Below are 27,966 nucleotides of genomic sequence, written 5' to 3' on the forward strand. Positions count from 1 at the left end.
CTTTAGGAAGATGTGAAGTTCTTAGAGAGGGTGCAGAGGAGATTTACGAGAATGGCACCAGGGATGATGGACTTCAGTTAGTTGGAGAGACTGGAGCAGCTGAAATTGTTCTTTTTGGATCACAGATTCATTAGGGTAGAGAAGGAGTCCATTCAGCCCATCGTGTTCACGCCGGCTCACTGCAGAGCAAACCAGTCAGTCCCATGGCCTTGTTCTATCCCTGTCTCCCTGAAAATTTATTTCCCTCAAGTGCCCATCCAATTTCCTTTTGAAACCGTTCATTGTCTCTGCTTCCACCCACCTCGCAGACAGTGAGTTCCAGGTCATCGCCACTCACTGTGTAAAAACGTTCCTCAAATCCCCCCCATATCTTTTCATTTTCATTCTTTCATGGGGTTGTGGGTGTCACTGGCTGGGCCAGCATTTATTGCAATCCCTAATTGCCCTTGAGAAGGTGGTGTTGAGCTGCATTCTTGAACCGCTGCAGTCCATGTGGTGTAGGTACACCCACAGTGGTTAGGGAGGAATTCCAGGATTTGACCCAGCGACAGTGAAGATATACCCACAGTGATGTAGATATATCTCCTGTACAAAACTTTTAATCTGTGTCCGCCTTGTCCTTGTACCATCAGCAAATGGGAACAGCTTTTCTCTGTCCTCCTTATCTAAACCTGTCATAATAATCTTGTACACCTCTATCAAATCTCCCCTCAACCTCCTTTGCTCCAAGGAGAACAACCCCAGCTTCTCCAACCTAACCTTGTGGTTAAAATCCCTCATCCCTGGAACCATTCTGATAAATCTCCTCTCCATCCTCTCATCGACCCTCACATCCTTCCTAAAGTGTGGTGACCAGAACTAGACTCAATACTCTAATTGTGGCCTAACCAGAGTTTTATAAAGGTTCAGCATAACTTCCCTGCTCTTGTTCTCAATCCCTCTGTTTCTGAAGCACAAGATCCCATGTGCTTTGCTAATTCCTCTCTCACTCTGTCCTGCCACCTTCAATGACCTCTGCACATGAATCCCCTGCTCACTCTTTAGAACTGTTTTATTTACATCTATATTTCCTCTCTGCTAAATATCATCGCCTCAGTCTTCTCTGTGTTAAATTCCATCTGCCACTTCAGAGAATGTTAAGGGAAGCTTTAAGTGTTAAACTAAACATTCAGAGAAAAGGAGGCACTGCTTCCTTTAATATGTCACCCACAATTGAAGATGATCCCCTCCCTTTCAACGTATATGAGGCTCATAGAGCACAGAAGGAGGCCATTCGGCCCATCATGCTGTCTGCTGCGAATATCTAAGTTCATAATTCATACATTTTCAAAAATAACTTTTAGTTTGGGGATTGGAATGTAGCTCAATGGAAACTCTGGGTTGAGAAACTGTTGAATACAACTCTGATGGAAATCCAAATCAAAGAAGCCTGGGCTAATTACAATTAGAATGTGACCTATGTTTATTCAGTAGGTTAATGTTGATAGTGAGAACACTTAAACAATGGATGATCCATTGTGGATTTTTCTTTTTATTTTCTCATTGAAGGCAGTTTCAGTCGGCAGGAAGTGTGGGACCAGGAGCTGTGAACCAGCTGTGGGATGAGAAGCCAAGAGGGTCATTAGGAACCAACGTGTTCCTCATGTTTAAATTCCACAGCAACAAGGTAGTGAAACTTCCGCTTGAACTGAGAAGTCCACAGCTTTGAGGCCTTAAAGGAAAGTTGCAGTGTTTCTTAGCCTAAAGCTGATGGAAGGACCCCCATAAAGTCTTGGAGCTTGGAGAATAGCTGGAATACTGAGGAAAATTAAAGTGAATTCTGGAGAGCTTTGACATCCCTTTGGGATGGTCCCAGGAACGGAAGCGAACGAACCTTCAAGATATTGTTAAGTATAAGTTCTCTTGTGGAGAAGTTAAAAAGTAGAACTGGGTTTAAAGCATAAATCTTTATAAACTATAGCATTAAGTTCGTCGTGCTGGTTTTTAATATTCTTTTGTTTTATATATACAGTAAATTTTGGTTTTGTTTGTAAATGTGGTGTAATTCTTTCAGTTATCACTGGGTGTTCGAATTTCTCTTTAAACGTTAACCTGACCGGGATTGGAACAATCGGCACAAACAATATTTCAAAACAAACCAAAGAGGACAAAATATGATTTTCCTTATTTTGCACAAAGCATTATTACATTTTAAGACATTCCTCTTCTAAGATCCCCAGTAATTTCTTAGTTCAAGCATTTATTTTTATGAAACAATCTGATAATTGATGACTAAAAATGGAATGAATTGTAGTCCCTTCGAAAGCAGGAGGGCTATTGCCCAGCACAGAAGCTAATTTGGGATTTCTCCAGTAGACCAATCGAAAGGGACTTTTCCCTCCAACCATCTGAAGTGAATTCTTTCCATGAATCATCCATGTCAGTGCAGTTGTCAACTTGCAGTTTGACTGATCAGCTAAGATTTTCTGCAGCATTTCATCGATCACAGCATGATTCCTTTCACAGAGTCCATTGCTGAAAGGATTTTCAGCTGCGGTGTTCATGACCATAATGTTCATGTTTTCACACACGTCTCTAAACTCGTCATTAGCAAATTTCCCCTCCATTATCAGTCAGAAACTTAGCTGGTAACCCAGGTCCAGTCCCTATCCATTTCTCCATGACTTGGTCTATAATCTCCCTTTTGCCCTTGCCATGTATTATTGAGAAAGACTAAATCGGTTACCATGTCTATAAAGTGTAGAATGAAAATATTTCTGTCTTTGTCCCATCCCTTTAGATCCATGGCAACGACCTGGTTAAAGTCATGTGCCAAGGGAAGGTTTACAATAGGATGTGACAGCGTCCTCCCATACTTTTTACACATTTCACACTTTGCTCTAATCTCCTCCATGAGCCTCGTATACTCTTCACCAACCACCCCTGCATCTTTTAGCAGGATTTGTTATCTTTGACAGGGTGAGCAAATTGCCTGTTTAGTTTTAAAATAATTTGTTTTTTTCTCTCTGATTCTTATCATTGATGCCTTTAATCCTTCTCAAACACTCTGATCAGAAACATCAGGTATTGTTAAGGGGAGACGATGATGTCCTGATTGAGTATGCTGCAGATCCACTGACTTTCCATGTCCAGTTGCATTTGTGCCATTTTTGTGGAAGGTTTACTCAACAGTAAGGGTATCACACTGGAGTACACACCAGTCCTGATAAAGTGGCTGACTCCAGCTATTTTGCAAAAATCCCCACTCTTTTTAGTGACATCAATGTGTTCACATCACCAAAGACAAGGCAAACTTTCATACTCCTTGTGTCAATCCTCATTACAAGGTGAATCTGGATAACATTTTCACCAACTGATCCACATGCTGACGAGGAGCAGCCACTGTCTAACACAGCACAGTTGAATGAGTCTGTGATGAACACAATCATCACTGGACCAAAGCTCCTTGTGACCTCTACAATTCCTTCAGAGTGATCATCATCATCATCTTCAGCCTCAGAATTCTCTGTATCATGTGTCACTTCGAAGACCCTGATTTTCCACTTTGGGAAGGTCATCACATAATGATATTTTAAGTCAGACCTGAAACACCTGTTATTGTTCCTTGGTCATTCCTGGGGTTCATTCACCTATTAGTGCTGTTCCAGTCCCGTCTCTTGTTGTGATATCCAGATCTGCTAAAAATGTTTTCACCCTCATTTGAAACCTGTCAAAGTCCATCTATACTTCATAGGCATCCAATAGATCATCTTTCTTGTAAATCTCATCAATGAACCTGAACAGAAGATCCAAACCTTCTTCAGTGACGGGCATCCAGCTCACTAAATATTTTGCTTCTGATTTTACTTTTGTTGGGAAGTGACAATGCCAAGACTAGACCTTGTTTCCTCCTTGGTAGGGACGTAACCCGTGTCCACATCTCCACTTCATTCTTCCACTGGTCGTGTGGCTCAGACTCCGAGAACATCGGCGGGTAATCAGACCCTGACAATTTCCATAACATAAAAGCAAATTACTGCAGATGCTGGAAATCTGACACAAAAACAGAAAGGGTTGGAAAAACTCAACATTCAAGCAGCATCTGTGGAGAGAGAAACAGAGTTAACGTTTTGAGTCCATATGACCCATCTTCAGAGCAATTCCCAGACAATTTCCACTTGTTTTCAGCCATTTCGCACAAAAGCTACTCGGATTGTAAGCTTCTATCTGAAATTTTATTTTCCTTTAGTTTCCAACATCCACCATTAGACAAGTACTCTCTGTTACCATGTTATAATCCTGACAGCCTGATTGTGAAGGAAGAAACTGGAGCCAGTCTTTGCTTTGTACAGATTTATTCACAGTGTGAAACATTACAGGTACATACCTCCTGAATACACCCCATTATGTGTCAGTAGTGTCTCTTTATATGTGCTCAAGTAACCATCCAATAAATGTCTTGCATCTGTATATATTTTACCTCAATTGACACAATTAACTCCCACAGTCCGAGCAGGCTGGTTAACCGAGTGAATTCCTTCCCACATCGAGAGCGGGTGAATGGTCTTTTCCAGTGTGAACCTGTTGATGTGTCAGCAGGTGGGATAATTGAGCGAATCCCTTCCCCCACACAGTGCAGGTGAACGGCCTCTCCCCGGTGTGAACTACCTGGTGTGCCACTAGGTGGGATGACTGAGTGAATCCCTTCCCACACACAGAGCAGGTGAATGGCTTCTCCCTGGTGTGAGTTACCTGGTGTGCCACTAGGTGCGCAGACTGAGTGAATCCCTTCCCACACACAGAGCAGGTGAACGGCCTCTCCCTGGTGTGAACTACCTTGTGTGCCACTAGGTGGGATGAATGAGTGAATCCCTTCCCACACTCGGAGCAGGTGAAAGGCCTCTCCCTGGTGTGAACTACCTGGTGTGCCACTAGATGGGATGAATGAGTGAATCCCTTCCCACACTCGGAGCAGGTGAATGGCTTCTCCCTGGTGTGAACTATCTGGTGTGCCACTAGGTGGGATGACTGAGTGAATCCCTTCCCACACTCAGAGCAGATGAATGGTTTCTCCCTGGTGTGAACTGCCTGGTGTGCCACGAGATGGGATGACTGAGTGAATCCCTTCCCACAAACAGAGCAGGTGAACGGCCTCTCCTCAGTGTGAACTACCTGGTGTGCCAGTAGGTGTGCAGACTGAGTGAATCCCTTCCCACACTCAGTGCAGGTAAACGACCTCTCCCGGGTGTGAACTGCCTGGTGTGCCACGAGGTGGGATGACTGAATGAATCCCTTCCCACACTCAGAGCAGGAGAACGGCTTCTCCCTGGTGTGAGCAACTTGGTGAGTCACTAGGTGGGATGACTGAGTGAATCCCTTCCCACAAATAGAGCAGGTGAACAGCCTCTCCCCAGTGTGAACTACCTGGTGTACCAGTAGGTGGGATGACTGAGTGAATTCTTTCCCACACTCAGAGCAGGTGAATGGCTTCTCCCTGGTGTGAACTACCTGGTGTGCCACTAGGTGGGATGAATGAGTGAATCCTTTCCCACACACAGAGCAGGTGAGCAGCCTCTCCCTGGTGTGAGCTACCTGGTGTGCCAGTAAGTGTAATGGCTTACTGAATCCCTTCCCACACACAGAACAGGTGAGTGGCCTCTCCTTGGTGTGAGCCATCTGGTGTACCACTAGGTGGGATGACTGAGTGAATCCTTTCCCACACACACAGCAGGTGAGCAGCCTCTCCCTGGTGTGAGCGACCTGGTGTGCCACTAGGTGTGAGGAATGAGTGAATCATTTCCTCCACACAGAGCAGTTGAGCGGCCTCTCCCTGGTGTGAGCGACCTGGTGTGCCACTAGGTGTGAGGAATGAGTGAATCCCTTCCCACACACAGGCCAGGTGAATGGCCTCTCCCTGGTGTGAATGTGTCGATGAGTTTCCAGTACAGATGTGGTTTGGAATCCCTTCCCACCATCCCCACATTTCCACAGTTTCTCCATGGTGCGTGTGCCCTTGTGTATCTCCACGTCTGTTGATCAATTGGTGCCTTGTCCACACACAGAACACATGTGTGGTGTCTCCCCTTTGTAAACGGTGTGATGTTTTTTCAGTCTGTGTAACTGCTTAAAGCTCTTTCCACAGTCAGTGCACTTGAACACTCTCACTCGGGTGTGTGTGTCTCTGTGCTTTTCCAATCACACTGATGTGTGAAACATTTTGAAGCAGTCAGAACAGACAATAATTTCTCCTTCTAGATTCAAAGGCCAATGATATTCAGGTCCTGATGAATCGAGTGACTCTGGCAGATGTGAACGTGAATTTTGGTTTGAGAATTTCTAGCACAGACGGGTTCCGGAATCCCTTCCCACAGTCCCCACATTTCCATGGTTTCTCCATGGTGTGGGTGTCCTTATGTCTCTCTGTGTTTGACGATCAGTTGAAGCCTCATACATGCACAGAACACATGTACAGTCTCTCCCCGCTGTGAATGGTGTGATTTTTTTTTCAGGCTGTGTAACTGGTTAAAACTCTTTCCACAGTCAGTGCACTGGAACACTCTCACTCGGGTGTGTGTGTCTCGGTGCTTTTCCAATCACACCAATGTTTAGAATCTTTCCCCACAGACAGAACAGACAAACGTTTCTCCACATTCAAAGGTCAATTATGTTCGGGTCCTGATGAATTGAATGACACTGTGAGGGCTTGATGTGATTTTTGGTTTGAGATTTCTGTCTGCAAATCCTCCCCCTCTAATATCCTGCAAAAGGAGTTTACTGTCAGTACAGGATAGAAATTCAGAATCGACAATTCTAATTTCTATGAAACATTCTTTCCTCTCCTGTTCCCCAAAACCTGTAAATCTCTGTCCCACACATTCTCCCTCCAATCTCACTCTGCTGTACCTAATGTACAACCTCTCAATTCTCCTGAAGGTGCAAATTCATCCCGATTGACAGATTCATGTTCAGCACTGTCAGTCCAGCAATCAGAGCTGTGAGCCATATGCATGAACACATTACAGGAGTACAAATGTTGTAATATATAATATGCATTGCATGATTAGAGGTATGGGGGGATGCAAGAAACAACAGAATTTAGGAGTGAGTGATCATGACCTGAAATTCAGTGCGTCTGTGGATGGTGGAACTGGAGGTGATCATTGATTTCAGAATGAAATTCGATGGACACTTGATAGAAATACACTTGAAGGGGAACGGGGATATCGAAGGGGAATGGGACTGACTGGATTCTTCCACAGAGAGTCAGCATGGACTTGAGTTGCTGAATTAACTCCTTCTGTGCCGTAATGACCCTATGACTGGAAATATATACACAGCTACAGTCCTATATTATACTATAGACATATCTCTGTCCTATATTAATTTACTGGCCCCTTAAATGTCAGCTATCTCCTGGGGAAACCCCTTTAATTGTGAACATTAGGAAAGAGACCATCTGTTTAGCCAGACAAATAAATGTGTCAAGCTGAGGGAGCAAAGGATGTCAATGTCTTGAAGAGAGAGAGAGAGAGAGACCTGGGCCAACCTTTCCAGAGTCTGCACCCTCCCTGGATTCACTTCCTTTCCCTTCAGTTCCTGCAAGTAAACAATTTAGAAAAGAAATGGAAAGGGTGAGAAAAGAGTGTTTTACTCACAGATGTTGGACACAGGAAGAAGTTTTAATCTGTGTGAAGCTCAATCTTCATGCACACAAAGCCCGCGCTTTGATTGGCTGAAGGACAAGAGTCCTTCCGGTCCTCCAACCCTTCCCATTGGCCAGCTCCTGAGCAAGAAGGGAAGGGGCGGGCTCTCCCCTACACATGCGCAGCTTCTCCTCTCCCGAGTTCTTCGAGCGGCTTCTCGCTCTGGCTGGAGCCGTCAGCCGGTTGCCTGGAAACCTTAACAGAAACAGAAACACCTGGAAAAACTCAGCAGGTCCGGCAGCATCGACGGAGGAGAGCACAGTTGACGTCTCGAGTCCTCATGACCCTTCAACAGAACAGTTGAAAACTGTGGTTTTGGGACTCGAAACGTCAACTGATTTCTTCTCCACCGATGCTGCCAGACCGGCTGAGTTTTTCCAGGTAATTCTGTTTTTGTTTCAGACTAAAACTTCCTCCTGTGTCCAACATCTGTGAGTAAAACACTTTCTTTTCTCCCCCTTTCCATTTCTTTTCTCATTCTGGGGGAAATTGTTGACTTGCAGGAACTGAAGGGAAAGGAAGTGAATCCAGGGAAGGTGCAGACTCTGGAAAGGTTGGCCCAGGTCTCTCTCTCTCTCTCTTAAAGACATTGACATCCTTTGCTCTCTCAGCTTGACACATTTATTTTTCTTGCTAAAATGATGGTCTCTTTGCTAATGTTCAGAGTCCAGTGTTGTTTAATGGTTCATATTAAATGTATTATTTCTGGTTCTCTAATAAAATACATTTATTATTTTTTCTAGTCCTGTAATATATTACTGTAGCTAGGTTATTTATTTCCAGCCATAGATTCATTACGAATACAGGAGTCCATTCAGCAACTCAAATCCCTGTCGAGTCTCTGTAGAGCAATCCAGTCAGTCCTATTCCCTTTCTATATCCCCGTTCCCTTGCATGTTTATTTCCTTCAAGTTATCACTCAATTTCTTTTTGAAATCGTTCATCATCTCTGCTTCCACCAGTCAGTGAGTTCCAGGTCTCGCAGCCTACAGGTAGATTTTCAGGACTTTGTGTCCTGCACTGGAACCACTGAGCATGGATCAATCAATCAGCATGAATTGACACCTTCAGGAGTATTGGGAGGGTGTATATTAGGTACAGCAGAGTAGGAATGGAGGGAGAGTGTGTGGGACAGATTTACAGCTTTTGGGTGAGAGAGGAAAGAATGTTCCATAGAAACTAGAATTGTCTGTTCTGAATTTCTATAATTGACTGACGGTGATGACTTTTGTAAACTCCTTTTACAGAATATTAGAAGTTGCAGACAGAAATCTCAAATCAAACGTCACATCAGGATCTGACAGAGTCACTCAATTCATCAGGAGCTGAATATCAATGGCTTTTGAATCTAGAAGGAGAAATGTTTGTCTGTTCTGTCTGCTTCCGATGGTTTTGAAATCAGGGTTATTGGAAATGCACTGAGACAGACACATCTGAGTGAGAGTGTTCCAGTGCACTGACTGTGGAAAGAGCTTTGACCAGTTACGCAGCCTGACAAAAAATCACGAGAGGGACTGTACACATGCTCTGTGTGTGGACTGCTCAGTTGATCATTGAATCTGGGGCGACCTAAGGACACCCACACAATGGAGAAACTGTGGAAATGACGGGACTGTGGGAAGGGATTCATATCCCCATCAAAGCTGGAAATTCATCGACGCAGCCACACTGGAGAGAGGCTGTTCACCTGCTACATGTGTGGGGAGGGATTCACTCATTCATCCCACCTGATGAGACACCAGCGAGTTCACACCGGGGAGAGACCATTCACCTGCTCTGACTGTGGGAAGGGATTCACTGAGTCGTCTCACTTGCGGATACACCAGTGAGTTCACACCAGGGAGAGTCTGTTCATCTGCACCATGTGTGGGAAACGATTCACTCAGTCATCCAGTCTGCTGAGACACCATGTCACTCACACTGATGAGAGACCCTTTAAATGTTCGAATGTGGGAGTAGCTTCAAAAGCTGTCGGGAACTGATGTTCCACCAGCGTTTTCACACTGAGGAGAGACCGTTCAGCTGCTCTCTCCGCACAAAGAGGTTGAGAAGTTCATCCAACCTGCAGGAACACCAGCGACTGCACACCAGGGGGAGACCATTCACCTGCTCTGAGTGTGGGAAAGGATTCATTCAGTTGTCCAAACTGCAGATGCACCAGCGAGTTCACACTGGGTAGAGGCCATTTACCTGCTCCAATAAGAGAAGGGATTTGCTTATTTATCCAGCCTACTGAGATACCAGCGAGCTCACAGTGGGGAGAGGCCATTCACCTGCTCGGAGCATGGGAAGGTATTCACATGATTGTCCCACCTGTTGACACATCAGCAAGTTCACACTGGAGAGAGGCCATTCACCTGCACCGTGTGTGGGCAGCGATTCCCTCAGTCATCCAGCTGACACACCATGTCACTCACACCAATGAGAGACCCTTTAAATGTGCTGACTGTATCTGGGCCCCACATTTTAGGAAAGATATGAAGTTCTTCCAGAGGGTGCAGAGGAGATTTATGACAATGGCACCAGGAATGAGGGACTTCAGTTATTTGCAGAGACTGGAGCAGCTGAATTTTTTGTCTTCGAATCATGGAGTCACTAAGATATACAAGGAGACTATTCAGCCCATCAAGTCCATGCGAGTTCTCTGTAGAGCAATCTAGACAGTCCCATTCCCCCATTCTATCACTGAGTCCATCCAATTGCCTTTTGAAATTGTTCATTGTCTTTGCTTCCCACCCCGCCCCTCATAGACAGCGAGTTCCAGGTCATTACCGCTCGCTGTGTAAAAATATTACTCCTCGCATCCTCCCCGCATCTCCTGCCCAAAACCTTAAATCTGTGTCCCTCTCCTCCTTGTACCATCAGCGAATAGGAACAGCTTTTCTTTGTCCACCTTATCTAAACCTGTCATAATCTTGTACACCTCTATCAAATCTCCCCTCAACCTCCCGGATTCAAGGAAAACAACCCCAGCCTGACGTCTAAAATAAATAAAACAATATGTTAATGCCTGAAATCAATTGGGAATGTTTGATTTCTGTTTTAAAGATATGATGAATATATTGTATTGGACAGTAAACGAATTGGAGTAACTCACCCGGGTGATCAGTGGAATGTATCAATCTGGTATCCACCTGAATTCTAGTAAAAGTCAGGGAGGTGTAGATGAGATGAATAAGTTGATAGATTTCTCTGGGAGATATTTACATCCTTACCTATGAATTTTGTTTTAAAGAAAACCACATTTGACAGCCTGGCCACCACCTGAAATATCGGGACGATAACAGGGGGAGATAAGCAAAGACAGACACTCACATTGGTCTTTTGATAAGCACACCTCAAAGTTCAGAATATGTGGCCTGACATTGGGATACCGGTGTGAGTGTGCAGATGTGATTTGTTACGTGTGAAGACAATAGGACGCGTAAATTCATGGTGAAGTGGACTGAGGAACGGGTCCCAAACATACCCAGCTACTTGACAAACAACATGACATGAAATAGTTAATGTGACCAAGAGAATGAGACAATATTTTGACATCATCAAAGCATTGACACATACTCCAGAGAGAAACTGACTTTAAAACAATCAGTATAGAATTAAACACACTGGTCATGGTCAAAAAGTGACTAAAATTGAACCAACAGAGATCAACATTTGGATTGGGTCAATTAAGTGCTTAGGAGAAATAATACTGAGTGACAACTCTCCACAAGCTAGACAGGGTTCAGGAGAGAGCTGGAGAATATTTTACATCCTTGCTTGATCTGTTGCTTGAAGCATATGTCCTTATATACTGTCACAGAATCACAGTGCAGAAGAGGCCCTTCGGCCCATCGCATCTGCACTGACCTACCTACCTAATCCCATTTACCAGCACTTGGCCCATAGCCTTGAATGTTATGACGTGCCAAGTGCTCATCCAGGTACTTTTTAAAGGATGTGAGGCAACCTGCCTCCACCACCCTCCCAGGCAGTGCATTCCAGACTGTCACCACCCTCTGGGTAAAAAAGTTTTTCCTCACATCCCCCCTAAACCTCCTGCCCCTCACCTTGAACTTATGCCCCCTTGTGACTGACCCTTCAACTAAGGGGAACAGCTGCTCCCTATCCACCCTGTCCATGCCCCTCATAATCTTGTACACCTCGATCAGGTCGCCCCTCAGTCTTCTCTGCTCCAGCGAAAACAACCCAAGTCTATCCAACCTCTCTTCATAATTTAAATGTTTCATCCCAGGTAACATCCTGGTGAATCTCCTCTGCACCCCCTCCAGTGCAATCACATCCTTCCTATAATGTGGTGACCAGAACTGCACAAGTACTCCAGCTGTGGCCTCACCTAGGTTCTATACAACTCCAACATGACCTCCCTACTTTTGTAATCTATGCCTTAATTGATAAAGGCAAGTGTCCCATATGCCTTTTTCACCATCCCACTAACATGCCCCTCTGCCTTCAGAGATCTATGGACACACACGCCAAGGTCCCTTTGTTTCTCAGAACTTCCTAGTGCCATGCTGTTCATTGAATACTTCCTTGTCAAATTACTCCTTCCAAAGTGTATCAGCTCACACTTTTCAGGGTTAAATTCCATCCGCCACTTATCTGCCCATTTGACCATCCCATCTATATCTTCCTGTAGCTCAAGACACTCAAGCTCACTGTTAACCACCCGGCCAATCTTTGTGTCATCCGCAAACTTAATCCTACACCCCACATAGTCATCTATGTCGTTTATATAAATGACAAATAATTGGGGACCGAGCACAGATCCCTGTGGTACGCCACTGGACACTGGCTTCCAGTCACTAAAGCATCCTTCTGTCATCACCCTCTGCCTCCTACAACTAAGCCAATTTTGAATCCACCTTATCAAATTACCCTGTATCCCATGTGCATTTGCCTTCTTTATAAGTCATGTGGGACCTTGTCAAAGGCTTTGATGAAATCCATATAAACTACATCAACTGCACTACCCTCACCGACATACCTGGTCACCTCCTCAAAAAATTCAATCAAATTTGTTAGGCATGACCTCCCTCTGACAAAGCCATGCTGACTATCCCTGATCAAACCTTACCTCTCGAAGTGGAGATAGATACTCTCCTTCAGAAATTTCTCCAATTGTTTCCTGAACACTGACGTGAGACTCACTGGCCTGCAGTTCCCTAGCTTATCTCTACAACCCTTCTTAAATAGCGGAACCACATTAGCTGTTCTCCAGTCCTCTGGCACCTCCCCTGTGGCCAGAGAGGAATTAAAAATTTGGGTCAGGGCCCCTGCGATCTCCTCCCTTGCCTCCCTCAGCAGGCTTGGACACAAATCATCCGGACCTGGAGATTTGTCCACTTGTAAGCCTGCGAACACCTCCAATACCTTGAAAAAACTCAGCAGGTTTGGCAGCATCGGCGGAGAAGAACAAAGTTGACATTTCGAGTCCTCATGACTCTTCAACAGAACTAAGTAAAAATAGGAGAGGGGTGAAATATAAGCTGGTTTAAGGTGGGGGGGTGGGGGGAGAGAAGTGGTGGGGTGGTGGTTGTAGAGACAAGCAAGCAGTGATAGGAGCAGATAATCAAAAGATGTCACAGACAAAAGAACAAAGAGGTGTTGAAGGTGGTGATATTATCTAAAAGAATGTGCTAATTAAGAATAGATGGCAGGACACGCAAGGTACAGATAGCTCTAGTGGAGGTGGGGTGAAATAAGACTAAAAGGGCATAAAAGGTATAGATTTAAAAATAATGGAAATAGGTGGGAAAAGAAAAATCTATATAAATTATTGGAAAAAACAAAAGGGAGGGGGAAGAAACGGAAAGGGGGTGGGGATGGAGGAGGGAGTTCGAGATCTAAAGTTGTTGAACTCAATATTCAGTCCGGAAGGCTGTAAAGTGCCTAGTCGGAAGATGAGGTGCTGTTCCTCCAGTTTGCGTTGAGCTTCACTGGAACAATGCAGCAAGCCAAGGACAGACATGTGGGCAAGAGAGCAGGGTGGAGTGTTAAAATGGCAAGCGACAGGGAGGTCTGGGTCATTCTTGCGGACAGACCGAAGGTGTTCTGCAAAGTGGTTGCCCAGTCTGCGTTTGGTCTCTCCACTGTAGAGGAGACCGCATTGGGAGCAACGAATGCAGTAGACTAAGTTGGGGGAAATGCAAGTGAAATGCTGCTTCACTTGAAAGGAGTGTTTGGGCCTTTGGACGGTGAGGAGAGAGGAAATGAAGGGGCAGGTGTTGCATATTTTGCGTATGCATGGGGAGGTGCCGTAGGTGGGGGTTGAGGAGTAGGGGGTGATGGAGGAGTGGACCAGGGTGTCCCGGAGGGAACGATCCCTACGGAATGCCGTCAGGGGGGGTGAAGGGAAGATGTGTTTGATGGTGGCATCATGCTGGAGTTGGCGGAAATGACGGAGAATGATCCTTTGAATGCGGAGGCTGGTGGGATGATAAGTGAGGATAAGGGGGACCCTATCATGTTTCTGGGAGGGAGGAGAAGGCATGAGGGCGGATGCGCGGGAGATGGGCCGGACACGGTTGAGGGCCCTGTCAACGACCGTGGGTGGAAAACCTTGGTTAAGGAAGAAGGAGGACATGTCAGAGGAGCTGTTTTTGAAGGTAGCGTCATCAGAACAGATGCGACGGAGGCGAAGGAACTGAGAGAATGGGATGGAGTCCTTACAGGAAGCGGGGTGTGAGGAGCTGTAGTTGAGGTAGCTGTGGGAGTTGGTAGGCTTGTAAAGGATATTGGTGGACAGTCTATCACCAGAAATTGAGACGATTTGACCTCCTGCACCAACTCTTAAGCCACGTATTCATCTGTGCTATTCTACTTCTGAGCTCACTAGCACGTGGCATTGGGAGTAATTCAGAGATTACAACCTGAGAGGTCTTGCTTTTTAGTCTACTACCTAACTCCCTGAATTCTTGATGCCTCATCCCTCTTTCTACCTATGTCATTGGTACCAACATGTACCATGACCTCTGCCTTATCACCCTCCCTCTTCAGGATGCCCTGCAGCCGTTCAGTGACATCCCGGACCCTGGCACCAGGGAGGCAACATACCATCCTGGAGTCACGTTGACGGCCACAGTAGCGCCTATCTGTTCACCTGACTATAGAATCCCCTATTACTATTGCTCTTCCTCCCTTCCTCCCTTCCTGTACAGACAGGCTGCTTATGGTGCCAGAAACTTGGCTCTGTCCGCACTCCCTGGAGGAACCAGCGCTCTCATCAGCCTCCAAAATGGAATACCGATTTGCGAGCAGAACCCCAGGGGACTCCTGAACTACCTGCCTATTTTTCTTGCACTGCCTGGCGGTCACCCATTCCCTTCCTTCCTCAAGTCCCTTCATCTGCGGTGTGACCACCTCTCTAAACATGCTATCCACGATGCTCTCAGACTCGCGGATGCTCCACAGTGTCCCCAGCCGCCATTCCAGCTCTGAAACCCGAGCTTGCAGGAGCTGCAGCTGGGCACACTTCCTGCACACATGCTTGTCCCGGGCACTGGAAATGTCCCCGGCTTCCCACATGGAGCACGAGGAGCACACCACGGCTTTGAGTGCTCCTGCCATGACTTATCCCTTTAAATTAAACCTTTTAAGTCAATTACTCTAGGGCCCTTCTTTCCTGATCCTCGTTACTGTAGAGTATACAAACTGTAAACCACAAAAAGACCTTAAACTATAAGCGATTAAAGTAGTAAATACTTTACCCACTACTTACCAGTGGTTCCTTTCCCTTGTAGCCTCTCCTGCTGCAGCACGCTCTGAAGATTTCAGAAGTTGGATAGCAAGGAAAAAATGCAAAGAACACCTCGTCCCCTGTGCACCAAATTCCCGCTTTGCACCAAATTCTGAATACCCACTCTCGCTGTGCCCCACTTAGGATATGCTCACTCTCCTGTTCCTGTGCAAGCACACGAGTAGCCTAGAACTCACAGCGCTCCTTTAGGAGAAGAAAAGATCGAGTAGATGTTACCCTAGGTGGGGCCAGAACAGAACTGGAAAATAACGGAGTGAAATTGAGTGAGGGGTCAGAGAGAGTTCTCCTCCCCGTCAAGGTGTGGACTGTAAGAATCCTGGGGGACCCCCTACTTCGGGTTTTCTTGCTAATTAGTGAACACTAAATAAAAACTATGACTGTCTGTGCATTTATTTTTAACTTGATTGTTACACTTCTGTTTTTATTCCTGTTATGATTATTCTCTGGGTGAGGATGGTAGACAGGTGACAGGAAGGGAAATTGTAGTTTGGAATGCTGACTCCCTGTATCAGGGACGGAGCGTGGGAAGCCAATTGTTTGCGAGTTTGATGTGGCTTGGGCGGGTACAGATGGTTCAATGACAGGTTTTGTAATTGGTCTGTTCAAATGGTAGCTCAGCAATGATTGGGTAAAATCAGTCTCCATAGACTTTGTGATGTCAAAAAATATCAGAAGGGATTCCCAGAGCACAGAGATTTGTAGAGGTTTTACATATTGTATTGACTGGTGCCATGGCATCTGGGGCAGACCAGGGAGCATTTACGTGGAGATGGTGCATCTACCCAGAGTGTAATGGTAATGCTGCTGCACTTTGATACTACTGCTCAGACATGAGCATGTGTCAGGTCTTATTTATACTGAATAAAATCAAACCACTGTCACCAATAAGGGTTATCACTGTGAATCATTTCAGAGTTTGGGAAAATGGGATAAAGGGTTAAATGACTCCCTGAACCCCATTTTCTAACATTGCTGTGTCAAAAATAAAATCTCATCTCCCCCTCTGGCTCCTTTGCCAATTATCTTAGAGGGACTCACTTTCTGTTAAAGAGCCTGCCAACCCCTCTCACCCACTTTCCCTAAAGTACAGATATCTAATCATGAAGAGTCCAGAAAAATCAAATATTTTTACTGATAAAAGTTTATTAATGAAACAGAATGTGGTTAATAAACAGGAAATGACTTGAGGATCGAAGACAACCAGTGTGAAAGGTTGTGCACTATGTTCTGGACCCAAATGTTTTCTCTTTGGCTCCTCTGTACCCTGTTCCTGTGAATCCCCACTTTGGACACAGGAGCACTGAATCCCGGGGGTCGGGTCACCATCAGCCCCGGTCACCCCCTCCTGTGCCCCGATTAGTTGGAGGCCCATTTACCACTCAGTCCTTAGCACCTTGCTGTCTCTCTATCAATGTGACGCCCATGGCAGTTTCCCAACTGGGGCACAGGCCCCATTATTCTCAGCTAAATTCAGCCCTCAGCTCCGTCGCCTGGCTGTCATTGACATGAGCAATAGAGAGACAGAAAGGTGCTGGAAGCTCAAATGGGAAGTTGAAACTTGTGGCTCTAAACCAACAGTTCAATATTTGTCACTCAACCACTTGTTATTTATACTGGGGATGTTATTATTAGATTTAGACGCTGGAGGCAAAGGGTAACTTTCCATACTTTGTATTGTCTATACTGTCAGCTGTGGCTCAGTGGGTAATATTCTCATATCTGGGTCAGGAGGCTGTGGGTTCAAATCCTACACCTGGGACCTGAGGACAAAAATCAAAGCCCACATTCCCAGTGCCAGCACTGGGGGAGTTCTGCATTGTCAATGCAATCTTCTCTCGAATGAGATGTTAAACTGCCAGCCCTATCTGCCTTCTCAGGTGGATGTAAAAGATCCCACAGCCAAAATTTCGAAGAAGAGCAGGGGAGTTATCACCGGTGTCCTTGTCAATATCCATCCCTCAATCAACATCACTAAAAGCAGATCATCTGCTCATGATCACATTGCTGTTTGTGGGATCTTGCTGTGTGTAAATTGGCTGCCGCGTTTCCTACATTACAACAGTGACTACACCTCAAAAGTACTTAATTGGCTGTAAAGCGCTTAGGGACGTCCTGTGGTTGTGAAAGGCGCTATAGAAATACAAGTCCTTGTTTAATTGTCAGCAAACTTGGAGATATTACATTCGGTCCAACATCGAAATCATTCACAGAGATTGAGAGCTCATTTTCTGTATAAACCTCCGGTTTGACACCTTTCCAAACGCTTTTTGAAAATTCAAACACACCACATCCAAGCTGAGGATTTTTTTGTTTTAAAAAACACAGCGAGTTGTTGTGATTTGGAATTCACTGCCTGAAAACGCGCTGGAAGCAAATTCAACTGTATCTTTCAGAAGGGAATGGGACAGATTCTTGAAAGGAAAAGAAAATTGCAGGTTGATGGGATTAATTGGACAGCTCTTTCAAAGAAGTATGATGGGCCGAATGGCCTCCTTCTGTGCTCTATGGGCCCCGTGTGCATTGAAAGGGAGGGGATCATCTTCAATTGTGGGTGACATATTAAAGAAAGCAGTGCCTCCTCTTCTCTGTGTGTTTAGTTTAACACTTAAATCTCCCCTCAACATTTTCTGAAGTGGCAGATGGAATTTCATACAGAGCAGTCTGAGGTGATGTGATTTAGCAGAGGGGATAGGGAGAGGAAATATAGACTTAATGGCACAGTTCTAAAGAATGAGCAGGGGCAGAGGGGCCTGGCGGTTCATGTGCAGAGGTCATTGAAGGTGGCAGGACAGAGTGAGAGAGGAATTAGCAAGGCACGTGGGATCTTGGGCTTCAGAACAAAAGCAGGGAAGTTATGCTGAACTTTTATAAAGTTCTGGTTAGGCCACAACTAGAGTATTGAGTCCAGTTCTGGTCACCACACTTTAGGAAGGATGTGAGGGTCCCTGAGAGGGTGGAGAGGAGATTTACCAGAATGGTTCCAGGGATGAGGGATTTTAACCACAAGGTTAGGTTGGAGAAGCTGGGGTTGTTCTCCTTGGAGCAAAGGAGATTGAGGGGAGATTTGATAGAGGTGTACAAGATTATGACAGGTTTAGATAAGGTGGACAACGAAAAGCTGTTCCCATCAGCTGATGGTACAAGGACGAGGGGGACACAGGTTTTGTACGGGAGATATATCTACATCACTGTTCCCTCACTGGCACTGGGTCAAATCCTGGAACTCCCTTCCTAACTGCATTGTGGGTGTACCTATACCACCTGGACTGCAGCGGTTCAAGAAGGATGCTCAACACCACCTTCTCAAGGGGCAATTAGGGAGGGGCCCAGACAGTGACACCCACATCCCATGAAAGAATGACAATAAAAAGATATGGGGGGGAAATTAGGAGGAACGTTTTTACACTGAGTGGTGATGACCTGGAACTCGCTGTCTGCGAGGTGGGTGGAAGCATAGACAGTGAACAGTTTCAAAAGGAAACTGGATGGGCAGTTGTGGGAAATACATTTTCAGGGCAACAGGGATAGAACAAGGAAATGGGACTGACTAGTTTGCTCTGCAGTGAGCCGGCATTGACATGATGGGCTGAATGGACTCCTTCTCTACTTGAATGACTCTGCGATTAAAAAAAAAAACAATTTCAGCTGCTCCAGTCTCTTCAACTAACTGAAGTCCCTCATCCCTGGGGCCACTCTCATCAATCTCCTCTGCACCCTCTCTAAGAACTTTACATCCTTCCTAAAGTGTGGGGCCCAGATTTAGGGCACCATTCTAGAGGGATAGAATTGAAAAGCAGGGAGGTTATGTTCAACTTGTTTCGAACCATGGTTAGACCACACTGGGAGTACTGTCAACATATGTGATCTCCATTTAGAAAAAGGAAATAGAGGCGCTGGAGAAGGGGCAACAAAGATTCACAATAATAATACCAGAACTGAGAGCATATAACCCTCAGGAAAGGCTGGGGCTGCTTTTCTCTAGAAAAGAGAAGACTGAAGGGTGACCTGATGGAAGTCTTTAAGATGATGAAGGGGTTAAATAATCCAATCAGGATTTCATGAGAAACCTCTTTACCCAGCGAGTGGTGAGAATGTGGAACTCACTACCACAGTGAGTGGTTGAGGTGAATAGCATGAATACATTTAAGGGGAAGCTAGATACATACATGAGGGAGAAAGGAATAGATGGATATGCTGATGGGGGGGGAGATGAAGTGGGCAGGGTGGAGGCTCATGAGGAACATAAATACTGACAGAGACCAATTGAGATGATTAGCCTGGTCCTGTGCTGTAGACTCAATGGAACAGAGACAAAGGTATTTATTTTAGATCTACCTGTAGTGGTAGGAAAAACATAATTTACTCTCCAGGATAAAACAAATGTCCTTAATCAGGTTTTGTAGATCATTTCAGTGGAAATGTGCACTCCCAGGCTCAAAGAACATCAGCCCACTGGAAGCAAAGTTGTGAGGCCGGCCAGTCCAGCAGAAAGAAACCCTCCGAAACTCCCACTTCACCAAGTGTCAGAATGAACATGGTTCAGTCCTGGATGTGATTAACAGCAGCAATAACAGCAGAATCCAACCCCTGGAATCACTTGTGGACTTGCTGGTGTCTTAGCAGGTTGGATAACTGATTAAATCCCTTACCACACTCAGAACAGGTGAACAGCCTCTCCCCAGTGTGAACTCGCTGGTGTCTTAGCAGGCCGGATGAATCACTGAATCCCTTCGCACACACGGAGAAAGTGAATGGTCTCTCCGTGGTGTGAACTCGCTGGTGTCTCAGCAGGCTGGATGATTCACTGAATCCCTTCCCACACTCAGGGCAGATGAAAGGTCTCCCCTCCGTGTGAATGTGCTGGTGGCTGGCACCAGCAAGTTCACACTGGGAAGAGACCATTCACCTGCTCCGAGTGTGGGAAGGGATTCACTGATTCATCCCAGCTGCTGACACACCGATGAGTTCAGACTGGGGAGAGGCCCTTCACCTGCTCCGCGAGTGGGAAGTGATTCAGTGATTCATCCCACCTTCTGACACACCAGCACGTTCACACCGGGAAGAGACCGTTCACCTGTTCCGAGTGTGGAAAGGACTTCACTCAGGTATCCAACCTGCTGGGGCACCAGTGGGTTCACAAGTGATTACAGGAATTTGATTCTGCTGTTCTTGCTGCTGTTCACCACATCCATGATCGAACTGTAGTAGAAAGGGTTAACAGATGGGATATGCTAATGGTGACATAGTTAATGATGTACCACTGACATCAGTCAGTCACGTGTTAGACTCACTCTCTGAGAGTGAGAGAGGGAGGTTGGAATTGTGCCTCGGAACAACGTGCCTTCTCTGTAACCTGTTTGGATGTAGTACTAATGAACAAGTGTTTAGCAGATACCAGAGTGTGTCTACAGTTTGTCTGCTAGCCACATCCCAGGCCTAGAGTCCGAGATAGAAGGACACATCTCCGAACATGGTGGCAGCAAGTGAGACATTGATGTAAAAAACACATCGGTGTTATCGAAGGAACCACAGGGTGAAGAAACCTCTGAAAGCAGCTCATAAAATACTGGCACAAAATGAGGCTCTGGATAGAGGTAATGATGGCTGTACCTGGTGAGCAGTCCCTGTCCCTGTCCTGAAGGAGGCGCTGGAGAGAGGTAACGGTGACTGTATCTGGTGAGCAGTCCCTGTCCCTGTCCGGAAGGAGGCGCTGGAGAGAGGTAACGGTGACTGTACCTGGTGAGCAGTCCCTGTCCCTGTCCTGAAGGAGGCGCTGGAGAGAGGTAACGGTGACTGTATCTGGTGAGCAGTCCCTGTCCCTGTCCGGAAGGAGGCGCTGGAGAGAGGTAACAATGACTGTACCTGGTGAGCAGTCCCTGCCTCGAGGACCACAGAGAGACCAGCAGTGGGAATTATGGAAACACCATTTTCTCCGGTACCAAGCACTGCCACGTCTTCACTAACAGCTTCCCTGTCAACATCCTGGAGGTCATCATTGACCAGAAACTGAACTGGATTAGCCATATAAGGAAAGGGATTCACTTCCTCATTCAGCTCGATTACATTTATGTGAGCTCACACCGGGGAGAGGCCGTTCACCTGCTCCGTATGTGGGAATGGTGTCACTCAGTCATCCAGCCTGCTGGCCGAGCAGTGGGTTCAGACTGGCGAGAGGCTGATTAAATGTTCCAAGTGTGGGAACTGATTCACTCGCTCATCCCAGCTCCTGACACGACATTGTTCACTTCAGGTGCTGGATTCTGTTGTTATTGCTGCTGCTAATCACAACCAGGACTGAACCATGTTCATTCTGACAGTTGGGGTTTGTTTCTGTTGATTTTAATAACCCCTATAACTGGACTGAGATTAATATTCTGGTAAATGTCAAATAAATCAGCTTTGTTTTGGGGACACAGTTTATTGAGACCTTGATGTGAGAGAAGAAAAGGTAGGTTTTAAGCAGAGTCTAAAAGGAGGAGAGAGAAGTGGAGGGGTTAAGGAAGGGAATTCCAGAGCTTGGGAACCTGGCAGTTGAAGACTGTAAGAGTGCCAGCCCTGGATTATGGGGGACTCGAGTCTCTGGAGTGGGGACTTGAAACCAGAACCTTCAGACTCAGAGGCAAGAGTATGAGACTGACTGAGCTCATCCCTTTAAATAACGTTTCCCAATCCATTATAGCCAACTCGCGCCTCATACCATCATAGTTTCCTTTATTAAGATTCAGGACCCGAGTCTCAGAATCAACTACATCACTTTCCATCTTGATGAAGAATTCTATCATATTATGGTCGCTCATCCCCAAGGAGCCTCGCAAACCTAGATTGCCAATTATTCCTTTCTCATTACAAAATACCCAGTCTAGGATGGCCTGTTCTCCAGTTGGTTCCTCAATGTATTGGCCCAGGAAACCATCCTGTATCCACTCCAGGAATTCTTCCTCTACGGTATTGTTACTAATTTGATTTGCCCAATCTATATGCAGATTAAAGTCACCCATAATTACAGATGTTCCTTTTTTGCACGCATTTCTAATTTCCTTCTTAATGCCATTCCCAACATCACCACTATAGTTTGGGGGTTTATAAACAACCCCCACTAACGTTTTTTTGCCCCTTAGTGTTTCTCAGCTCTACCCATATAGATTCCACATCGTCAGAGCTAATATTTTTCCTTGCTATTCGTTAATTTCCTCTTTAGCCAGCAATGCAACTCCACTGCCTTTTCCTTTTCCTGTCTGTCCTTCCTAAATACTGAATACCCCTGGATATTCAGTTCCCATCTCTGGTCACCCTGCAGCCATGTCTCCGTAATCCCGACTATATCATACCTGTTTACATCTATTTGTGCATTTAATTCATCCACTTTATTGCGAATGCTCCTTGCGTTAAGGTACAAAGCCTTAAGGCTTGTCCTTTTAACATTACTTGTCCCATTCCCACAATTTTTCACTGAGGCCCTGTTTGATTCTTGCCCTTGATTTCTCTGCCTATTACTTTTCTAATTCCCCATTCTGTCTTTTGTTGATGTCCTTGATTCCCACTCCTCTGACTCCTTGCATAGGTTCCCATCCCCCTGCCATTTTAGCTTAAACCCTCCCCAACCACTCTGGCAAATGCTCCCCCTTGGACATCAGTACTGGTCCTGCCCGGGTGTAACCTCGCCAGTTTGTACTGGTCCCACGTTACCCAGAACCGGTCCCAATGTCCCAGGAATCTGATACCCTCCCATCTCTTCAGCCACGTATTCATCCGATATATCTTGCTATTTCTACTCTGACTAGCACGTGGCGTTGGTAGTAATCCTGAGATCACTGCCTTTGAGGTCCTACTTTTCAACTTACTTCCTAACACCCTATATTCTGCTTTGAGGACCTCATCCCTTCTTTACATAGAAAGTGGGAGCAGGAGAAGGCCATTAGGCTCCTCGAGCCCGCTCTGCCATTCATTATGATCATGGCTGATCATCCAAATCAATAGCCTGCTCCCGCTTTCTCCCCATACCTTTTGATCCCTTTCACCCCAAGGGCTATATCTAACTCCTTAAAAACATACAATGTTTTGGTCTCAACTACTTTCTGTGGTAACAAATTCCACAGGCTCACCACTCTCTGGGTGAAAAAATTTCTCCTCATCTCAGTCCTAAATGGTCTACCCCATATCCTCAGACTGTGACCCCTGGTTCTGGACTCCCCCACCATCGGGAACATCCTTCCTGCATCTACCCCGTCTAGCCCTGTTAGAATTTTATAGGTTTCTATGAGATCCTCCCTCATTCTTCTGAACTCCAGCGAATATAATCCTAATCGATTCAATCTCTTCTCATATGTCAATCCCACCATCCCAGGAATCTGTCAGGTAAACCTTTGCTGCATTCCTCTATAGCAAGAACATCCTTCCTCAGATAAGGAGACCAAAATTGCACACAATATTCCAGGTGTGGTCTCACACAATTGCAGCAAGACATCCCCGTTCCTGTACTTGAACCCTCTGGCTATGAAAGCCAACATACCATTTGCCTTCTTTACCGCCTGCTGCACCTGCATGCTTACCTTCAGTGACTGGTGTACAAGGACACCCAGGTCTCGTTGCACATTCCCCTCTCTTAATTTAGAGCCATTCAGATAATCGTCTGCCTTCCTGTTTTTGCTACCAAAATGGATAACCTCACATTTATCCACATTATACTGCATCTGCCATGCATTTGCCCACTCACTCAGCTTGTCCAAATCACACTGAAGCATCTCTGCATCCTCCTCACAGCTCACCCTCCCACCCAGCTTTCTGTCATCTTCAAATTTGCAGACATTACTTTTAATTCCCTCATCTAAATCATTAATATATATTGTGAATAACTGGGATCCCAGCACTGATCCCTGCGGTACCCCACTAGTCACTGCCTGCCATTCGGAAAAAGACCCGTTTATTCCTACTCTTTGTTTCCTGTCTGCCAAGCAGTTTGCTATCCATCTCAATACACGACCCCCAATCCCATGCGCTTTAATTTTACACACCAATCTCTTATGTAGGACTTGGTCAAAAGCCTTCTGAAAGTCCAAATAAACCACATCCACTGGCTCCCCCTCATCAACTCTACTGGTTACATCCTCCAAAAATTCCAGTAGATTTGTCAAGCATGATTTCCCTTTCATAAATCCATGCTGACTCTGTCCGATTCTGCCACTGTTTTCCGCGTGCACAGCAATTAAATCTTTTATAATGGACTCTAGAATTTTACCTCTGTCGTTTGTAGCAATGTGTACCACGACCACTGGCTGTTCACCCTCCCCCTTCAGAATGTCCTGTAGTCGCTCTGAGACATCATTGACCCTTGCACCAAGGAGGCAACATAACATCCTGGAGTCTCATTTGCGGCCACAGAAACACCTATCTATTCCCCTTACAATTGAATCCCCTATAACTATTGCATTCCCACACTTTTTACTCCTCCCCTGTGCAGCAGAGCCAACCGTGATGTAACGAATTTGGCTGTTGCTGCTCACCCCTGAGAGGCCATTCCCCTCTCTATACCTTCTATCCATGATACTCTCCACCTCGCAGATGCTCCAGTGTTCCCAGCCGCCGCTTCAACTCCAAAACCCGAGCTTCCAGGATCTGCAGCTGGTGACTCTTCAACTCCCGGCTCCTCTCGCGCTTCCCTTCAACTGCCGGCTCCACTCGCGCTTCCCTTCAACTCCCGGCTCCTCTCGCGCTTCTCTTCAACTCCCGACTCCTCTCGCGCTTCCCTTCAACTGCCGGCTCCTCTCGCCCTTCTCTTCAACTCCCGACTCCTCTCGCCCTTCTCTTCAACTCCCGACTCCTCTCGCCCTTCTCTTCAACTCCCGACTCCTCTCGCCCTTCTCTTCAACTCCCGACTCCTCTCGCGCTTCTCTTCAACTGCCGGCTCCTCTCGCCCTTCTCTTCAACTGCCGGCGTATCTCGCGCTTCTCTTCAACTGCCGATTCCTCTCGCGCTTCACTTCAACTCCCGGCTCCCCTCGCGCTTCCCGTCAACTGCCGGCGTCTCTCGCGCTTCACTTCAAGTGCCGGCGTCTCTCGCGCTTCCCTTCAGCTGCCGGCTCCTCTCGCGCTTCCCTTCAGCTCCCGGCTCGTCTCTCGCTTTTCTTCAACTCCCGGCTCCTCTCTCGCTTCTCTTCAAGTACCGGCTCCTCTTCTGCTTCTCTTCAACTCCCGGCTCCCCTCGCGCTTCCCTTCAGCTCCCGGCTCGTCTCTCGCTTTTCTTCAACTACCGGCTCCTCTTCCGCTTCTCTTCAACTCCCGACTCCTCTCGCTTCTCTTCCTGAACAATAGAGATCCAAGTCAGGATGGTGCGCCACTCGGAGGGGAGTCTCAACTGATGCTGTTCCCATGTGTCTGTTGCTATTCGAGATGGTAGAGGTAGTGGGTTTGGAAGGTGGTGTTGAAGGAGCTTCTGTGAGTCAATGCAGTGCATCTTGTAGATGGTACACGCTGCAGTCACATGTACTGCACTGGTGGTGGGAGTGAGTATTGAAGGTGGCGGATGGGCTGCCATTAATGTGGGCTGCGTTGTCCTGTAAGAAACAGACTCTCCAATATGAAAAAGACTGGCTGATAAATAATAATTGTTTTAGGAAGTGACTGGGGCCCAGTAAATTTAAATAGTTTCAGTCCATTTTCAAAAGATCTGCTCTTCAAAGTTATATTGGAACAAATCACATAAGATGTTTGTTGTTGAATTGAATGTCTTGGCTCCTTACTCGGACACCTGACTGACAAGAGGCAGTGATTGGACAATAGCTGGAAACAATGAGCTGAAATGTTCTTCTGTGAGTTAAACTGTTTCTCTTTAACCCGGAATTGACTCTGTCAGAGTTAAAGGCAATACCAGGTTCAATTACATTGAATATACTGAACAAAAACAGGTCATTCAGACCACCCAATCCATGCCAGTGTTTATATTTCGCTTGTGCCTCCTCTCATTCTTTCTCACCTCACTCTCATTGAATCCTTCTGTTCATTTCTCCCTGATGTGTTTACCAAGCTTCTCCTTAAATGTATCGATGTTATTCACCTCCACCACTCCCTGTGGTAGCGAGTTCCACATTCTCACCACTCTCTGGGAAAGAAGTTTCTCCCGAATTCCCGATTAGATTAATTAATCACTATCTTATGTTGATGGCCTCTAGTTTTGCTTTCCCTCCTACAAGTGGAAACATTTTCTGTGTCTATCAAAACCTTTCAGAATTATAAAAACCTTCATTAGCCCTCAGCCTTGTCTTTCCAAGAGTGAAGTGACCCAGCCTATTCATCGTTTCCTGGTGCATTAAACTTTTCAGAGTGAAAATCTGAAGACAAAAATGCTTTGTTCACACCTGAACTCAGCACAGTGAGAGGGCAGGGACAGAGTCACAAGGGAGCCTGAGGAGAGGAGATTCACTGAGATTGGCTGAGCTGGGCTGGGCTATGCTGTGGGAATGAGATTGTTGATCAGACTGTTCATCACAGGGGTCTTGGAGTTAGGGGGCAGTGAGGGAGTTCAAGTGGCAGCCTTCAATAAAACAACAACCTGTATTTATATATCACCTTCAATGTAACGAAATGTAACAAAACCTCCTGTATCTGTGCTGTATTTTCAATGTAATTGAGCCCAGTATGGCCTTTACCTCTGACATAGTCCATTGCGGGTTCAAGGTCAATGTCCCAAGGATCATTTTGAAACAGAAGTTGATAAAGCTGTTTAAGATTATGTCATAGAACATCCCACTCCCTTTATCCTCAGTCGTTTCTGATGTGGGTGGCTCTTCCCAAATTGCCCTTGTTCAGAGGGCATTTAAGAGTCAACCGCATTGCTGTGTGTCTGAAGTCACATGTAGGCCAGACTGGGTAAGGACAGCAGATTTCCTTATGGAATCAGAAGGGTTTTTGCAACAATCAGCAATGGTTTCACTGTCATCATCAAACCTTAACTTCCAGGTATTTGTTGAATTCAAATTTTGCCAGCTGCCGTGGTCACATTCGTACTCGGTTCCCCAGAGAATTACCCGGGGTCTCTGGAATACCAGCCCACTGACAGTGCCACGACCCTGTTGCATACCTCCCTTCCCATAATGCTGAGGGATTAACCAGTGGGAAGACTTGGAGGACCAGCAGGACTCTTGTCCTCCAGCCAATCAGAGCGCGGGCTTTGTGTGAATGACGATGGAGCTTCACACAGACTAAAACTCCTCCTGTGTCCAACATCTGTGAGTAAAACACTTTCTTTTCCCCCCCTTTCCATTTCTTTTCTCATTATGGGGGGAAATTGTTGACTTGCAGGAACTGAAGGGAAAGGAAGTGAATCCAGGGAGGGTGCAGACTCTGGAAAGGTTGGTCCAGGTCTCTCTCTCTCTTAAAGACATTGACAACCTTTGCTCCCTCAGCTTGACACATTTATTCCTAATGTTCACAATTAAAGGGGTGGTTTCCCCAGCAGATGGCTGACATTTAAGGGGCCAGTAAATTAATACAGGACAGAGATATGTCTAGTGTATGATGTTATATGATA

General features: G+C 46.0%; 2 protein-coding genes, 1 long non-coding RNA gene and 3 pseudogenes across 6 annotated transcripts in view; 3 read left to right on the plus strand and 3 right to left on the minus strand.

The window, feature by feature from the left end:
- The window catches only part of LOC144696980 (uncharacterized), a 322,849-nt gene that overhangs the window by 180,792 nt on the left and 114,091 nt on the right, over positions 1–27,966 (minus strand). The gene's annotated exons all lie outside the window — the stretch shown is intronic.
- LOC144697445 (uncharacterized) overlaps positions 1–27,966 on the minus strand; it is a 296,141-nt pseudogene that overhangs the window by 74,040 nt on the left and 194,135 nt on the right. The gene's annotated exons all lie outside the window — the stretch shown is intronic.
- LOC144697220 (uncharacterized) overlaps positions 1–27,966 on the plus strand; it is a 197,538-nt gene that overhangs the window by 18,118 nt on the left and 151,454 nt on the right. The gene's annotated exons all lie outside the window — the stretch shown is intronic.
- The window catches only part of LOC144697155 (uncharacterized), a 266,512-nt pseudogene that overhangs the window by 2,703 nt on the left and 235,843 nt on the right, over positions 1–27,966 (plus strand). The window lies entirely within an intron of this gene.
- On the minus strand, positions 4,461–7,773 carry LOC144697961 (uncharacterized; annotated as a pseudogene). The gene is made up of 2 exons (XR_013580443.1): positions 7,635–7,773; positions 4,461–6,737 (listed from the first exon to the last, which is right to left on the minus strand). The product of XR_013580443.1 is annotated as an uncharacterized LOC144697961 (transcript).
- On the plus strand, positions 8,000–10,698 carry LOC144697376 (uncharacterized). The gene is made up of 2 exons (XR_013580355.1): positions 8,000–8,113; positions 8,930–10,698. It is a non-coding gene; the product is annotated as an uncharacterized LOC144697376 (long non-coding RNA).

This window comes from Cetorhinus maximus, chromosome 23, assembly GCF_964194155.1.
Source record: "Cetorhinus maximus chromosome 23, sCetMax3.hap1.1, whole genome shotgun sequence".
In the NCBI taxonomy this organism is placed as follows: Eukaryota; Metazoa; Chordata; class Chondrichthyes; order Lamniformes; family Cetorhinidae; genus Cetorhinus; species Cetorhinus maximus.